Below are 6,000 nucleotides of genomic sequence, written 5' to 3'. Positions count from 1 at the left end.
CATCATTTGCCAGTTTAGCGACACCGTTACGCGTTTAACGCCAGCCTGCATTCTTTATTATGCTACTGTGCTTTTTCGGCGTTGTACCGTCACGGCTGGTCCTCGACACCCTCGGCGTTCTTTTGACTCAATTGTGTACAACCCGCGGCGCTATTCCACTTCTATTCCCTGGGCCCCTTTTGTCAATTTTTCGGCTACCTTCTTCCCTTTTCCTTAGCCCAGTTTCACCGCGAAAATCGAAAGTGCTAGTCTGAAAGAAAAACAGTCTGATATAAGCGATATTTAAATTAAACAAATCAATATTTCAAAAGCTTAAGGAATTTTAACAGTGGTGAACAATCCCTCTCTCTATTTTTATCTCGCATGTTTAGTAGGATCTCATCTGGGCCAAGTACAATGTACATAATGCTATCACAGTTTGCACAAACGGATAGTCTGAGCGTGATTCATTCTGGAATAAAAAGCAAAAATAAACAAACCATGCTTTCAATGTAGTTGGTTAAAATGAGTAAACAATTCTTTCAATTAATTAATCTTTGTATATGGTATGAAATGAAATAGTGAAAAAGTCAGTGTCACGAGCGGGATTCGAACCCACGACCTTCGGCTCAATACGCCGCTGTTCTAACCACTTGAGCTATCGTAACTTCGATCCACTCGGACACCAACTCCCCATCTCAAAATACCTATCGAATATTCCCTCCTTTTTGCCATTTTTCAGATGTTGTGTACAATAGAGGAGCGGCGTATTTAGCCAAAGATCGTGGGTTCGAATCCCGTTCGTGTCACTAACTTTTTCATTTCAACCAATACCTTACATAAAGATTAATTAATTGAAAGTAGTTATTTGGTCCATCTGACTACGAAATATAATGAGAAAACAATTTTTATTCTTTTCACAATAATTTGATTTGATTAGATTTGACACAAATGCTTGTAATGTTGCAGTAATTACTAATGGGTGTGCAAAATAAGAAAACAATATTATCAAATGTTTTCACTAGAAACAAATTTTTTATAAACACAAACAATAAGTATACAAAAAACAAGCATACACATCTCTCATCCCATTCCCACCTCCTTTCTTCCCTTGCTTCTCTGTCAATCTCTTTCTCACTCACTCGCTCCCCCTCTCACTCTTTCTTCCCTCTTTCTTCCATTATCACATTTAGTTGCAGAAAGGCCAAGAAAGGCCTGACAAACCAAATTCAATTTTTCCCTCTCTTTAAGTACTGATTTTTCAATACAAAATTATGATATTAAAAGGTTTTTTTTTCATTTATATTAAAATAATACTTTATTTAAATTACCCAGTGACCCTATTTATTAACTAAAAATAAATTCTACAAAATAACCAAGCTGCTTTTCTTATTCTGGTCTGAAAACATTACAACGCCTATTTTTTTTTAACAAAAAGAAGACTTGTATAAAAAGGATATAAAAAATTTTCCTATAAACCGACAATAAAAAAAAGTTGATTCCGGCCAGGATCGAACTGGCGACCTTCTGCGTGTAAAGCAGATGTGATAACCACTACACCACGGAACCGGTATATTTATGTCTGTGTATAAATCTTTCTCTTTCTTTTAAAGTCTAAGTTATGTTCTGAATATTTATTTGTTATCTTAGTGTATCTTTCTTGCTCTCTTTACCTCCCCTTTTCTCACGATCTGTCACTCACTCTTACTCTCGCTTAATCACTTACTTCTTTCTTTATCTATTTAACTACGTTTATAGATTTCCATCGATTTATCTTTCCAGTCTTTCTATGAGTATCTGTCTATGCATTTATGTATCTACCTAACTGCTTCTAGCCATCTGACTTCTTACACAGTCAGGTCTCGTTAAGCACAACTTCGCATGACTGGAATACGCTAAAGGGCCTTTTCTATTGCAAAGAAGGTATTAATTTAATTTTGAATTACGTTTTCATACACCGTAAATACGTATCTTTAATGTTATGATTACATTTTGGAGCTAGGAACGAAAACAAATTCACCAATCAATTTTTGAAACAATTTTAGACATGGAAACAATGAAAGAATCGTTTAACCTAATGAAATCCATTGGAAAATTGGTCTTTCATTGAGATTTTTCATGAGATTCGTTGGAAAATAAATTAAGACCGGAATTAGCCACAAAGAATGATATAAAATATGAAAAATATATGATATAATTATAACAATGATATGGTATAAAAAAGCCATATAGGAAGACTAATCCAGCAGTCCATGGAAGAACCAGACATCATCGAATTAATTGAAACCGGCATAAAACGTTTAACAAACGAAGAGTTTCTGGGACGAAAATTACAGGATGCGGAAATAGTAGAAAAGTTAAATAATTTCTTTCAAACTGGAGGGCTTAAGATCATACTAGTTAGTTAGTATTTAGTAGTAATTATTTGGGTGTCGCGGACCAGTGGTTAAATCTTAAACCTACTTTAACACTTAATACTTCTTTCATATTATTCTCAATTTAAAAATCATGGGCTGTACTGGGATGCAAAACCAGGACCCCTAGCGTAGCAAATATGAGCCGGATGCCCTATGAAATCGTGGTGTCCTCATGGAAACGGAGAAAGAGGAACTGATTATTCCTCAATTAACATCATGAATTTGATTAAAAAACGGAAACAACCTGATATCAGTGAGCAAAAAAAAAAAAAAATTGAGCTATTTCCATTTAACGCCTGTTATTGAGGAACGTAACCCACTGTTTAAGTTGGAAAGACTATCTATCATGTTATTTATCTATCTATATATGTATCTAGCCATCTATATTTTACACATCTATTGCTTTATCTATCTACCTATGAAAAAACACATTACAAAATCAAAAGAAAATACACACGAAGAAACATGCTTATAAAGCTCAATCGCCCAAACCCTTTTCACCCATATTTCAAAAATCCTTTGAATTTTATTCCCATTAACTTTATTAAGCTAATACATAGTTCGGAAAAAAGAAGATAAAATTGGTACCAATTTCATAGTAAAAAGGAAAACTACACTACGCATCAAACAAAACCGACCACCTGGTTTTTGCAAGAAAAAATGGACAAATTTGGAAATGTATGTTTTCTCAGCCTTTTAAGTCATTGATTGCGATAAGTCTTATTTTATAGAAAATTTACGCTGAAAGAGAAGGCACTTTTAAGCGTTTTTCTAGCTTCAGTCATTCATCAGTAAATTCAAAAATTAAGGAGTATCTTTCAATCAATTAAGGTTTTTAGTTGAGATAAAAAAGTCAATGTAACGAGCGGGATTCGAACCCACGATCTTCGACAAGATACCCCGCTACTCTACCACCTGAGCTATCATGACTTCTATCCACTCGGACACCAACTTCCCATCTCAATTCCACCTTTTTGAATTTTCCCTCCTTTTTGCCATTTTTCAAATGTCGTTGCCATTGTTCAAATCTATTTGATTCTCGGCGACAGTTGAAATGGCCACGGAGAGCTTTTGGGAAGATTACTTCATTTTAACTTATTCAATTCACTAGTGTTCGTGGCCCGCATGACCAATTAATATCTTTCAATTAATTAATGTTTTTAGTTGAGAGAAAGAGATTTAGTCTTGGGTTCGAATCCCGCTCGTGACATTGACTTTTTTATCTCAACTAAAAACCTTAATTAATTGAAAAATATTAATTGGTCAAGCGGACCACGAAAACTAGTGAATTAATGAGTATGTTAATTTTTGCACTTTTTATGAAAATTTCAGATTCTGCTGCGAAGCCAGGAAAACGTCCTGGAGCGGCGTCCTATAGTAATCAATAGTAAATTTTAATTCTTATAATAAGGTTTTAATTCTCCACCTTCCACATTACCCGATTTCTCAACCGTTTTCGATTTATCCGCGATTTTTGGGCAAAATCGTGTGTTTTTTACGTGCTCAGGGGACAAACGGATCAATCCCACTCCCGATTTTCAAGAATGCATAAATTTTGGACTATCGTGTTTTCTCAAATTCAACCGTATATAACTTTCGTTCCGTCGGTTTTTTCAACAAGTGAACAGGGAGGCTACAATTTTTTTCTTTTTCTTACGTAGACCATTTCGGATGCGGAATGCTTCTGACGTCGATTACCACTTCTTTACCTCATCACGGAAATTCAAATTTTTCTTCCTATTTCACAGGTGATGTGGCAGATGTCAATGTCCTCTTTCTTACCATAAATTTCATTTTGTATTTAACCGAATGGCCTTAAAGCTGGATTAAATTGTTATCGTTACATTCCAAATTATTTGGGTTATTGTAGTCAAGTTATAAAAATCCGACAAAAGATCCGGTTGGCGATTGTGGACTAGCGTAGATAAGATCGCCAAATGACGGTAGCGCGTAACGCTCAATCACCGGTCATGGTTGGTCGCAGTTGATTAGAACATTTTGCAAATCGTGATCAAATTGGTGTCTGTATTTATCAAGGAATCTGAACAGTTGTTCATCCTGGTTTTAAAATGAGGAAGCAGAGTAAAATAACATGCCTGGACCAAATTGCAACCGCAGATTACAATTATATTTGAAAACATCTGGGCTTTTTCGCGAACCGAGACCAACAGGAGGTTTATTTAGATGATTAAAAAAAAAAACTTTTAAAAATAACGTTATGTTTAATTTCATACTACATATCCTACACAATGAAGAACATACTATTAAATACTTATTTCCGGTTATTTTTGATTATCATGTTATTTTTATATATGTTGGAGTAACGGTTAGAATCCTTTATAATGCTGTAATATATTTATCATTACTTGACTTCTTAATTATTTTGGGATTATCTTCATAATCAATACTAGTGTTTTTTCAGATAAAAGATTTCTTGTGACCTCATGTTTTGCAATGGGGCCTAGAATACTTTTTTGTGAAGAAAAATAAACATTAAAAATTTCACATATTAAAAAAAAAATTTATGGCCAGCAATACTAAACTATTCCCTTTGATTTAATATATCTAGTAACAGGGTTTTTTATGACCGATGATAAAATATACTTTTGTAATATTGTTAATAAAAAGAAAAAAGAGAGAAAGAGATAGAGAAAGCGAGAGAGAGTGCGAGAGAGGGAGGGATAAAGATAGAGATGGAGAGATTGAGATTGAGAGGGATGGAAGGAGGGAGAAAGATAGAGATCGAGAGATTGAAATTGAGAAAGAAAGAGAGAGAGAGCGAGGGAGAGAGAAAGATAGAGAAATAGATAGATAGGGAGAGAAAAAAGAGAGAGAGAGAAATAAAGATAGATGGATAGATAGATAGATAGATAGATAGATAGATAGATAGATAGATAGAGAGAGAGAGAAATAGATAGATTGGGAGAGAAAGAAAGAGAAGAGTGAAAGAAAGATAGATGGATGGATAGATAGATAGATAGATAGACCGATAGAGAGACAGAGAGAGTGAGATAGAGAAAGTGAGATAGGTTTGAGCGTGCCATAGAGAGAGAGAGAGAGAGAGAGAGAGAGAGAGAGAGAGAGAGAAAGAGAGATAGATTTGAGCATTCCATAGAGAGAGAGAGAGAGAGAGAGAGAGAGAGAGAGAGAGAGAACGAGAGAGAGGTAGAAAGAGAGAGGGAGGGAGTGATGATTAATGATTCCGAAATTGAAATGCTAACCCGGTTCGATAGGTCTCGTGAAATTTTCAATTAATAAATTAAACAGCGGGTGAGGGAGAGTGGGGCTAGAAAGTGTAAGAGAGAATAATAGAAGGAGACCGAGAGAAAGAGAGATTGAGAGAGTGAGAACGATGATAATAATTATTCAAAAATCGTGAAATGCGGTCTGGTGTGATGTAAGTTTCAGAAAAACATTTTCTTTATCGTGCCAATGTTTCGATCTTTATTGAGACAATCTTCAGAGCCTGGGATTTACAAACATTGTTTAAATTTAACAAATACATGTAGGATGTGGAAAAAGTGAATTTATACAATGATAGAAATTTTAAATTCAATCAAAATATTTATATTAAAGTATTTTCACATTATTACATTTTGAGAAA

The 6,000-nt window shown here is 34.6% G+C and overlaps 1 non-coding gene across 1 annotated transcript; it reads right to left on the bottom strand.

The window, feature by feature from the left end:
* Positions 1 to 1,475: 1,475 nt before the first annotated feature.
* Positions 1,476 to 1,548, bottom strand: Trnav-uac. The gene has a single exon. It is a non-coding gene; the product is annotated as a tRNA-Val (tRNA).
* Between the last annotated feature and the right edge of the window lie 4,452 nt (positions 1,549 to 6,000).

Source organism: Cimex lectularius, unplaced genomic scaffold (assembly GCF_000648675.2).
Source record: "Cimex lectularius strain Harlan isolate CLEC.00 unplaced genomic scaffold, Clec_2.1 scaffold51, whole genome shotgun sequence".
In the NCBI taxonomy this organism is placed as follows: Eukaryota; Metazoa; Arthropoda; class Insecta; order Hemiptera; family Cimicidae; genus Cimex; species Cimex lectularius.
Note: the sequence above shows the minus strand (reverse complement) of the source record. Positions and strands in the feature narration are given on the sequence as shown.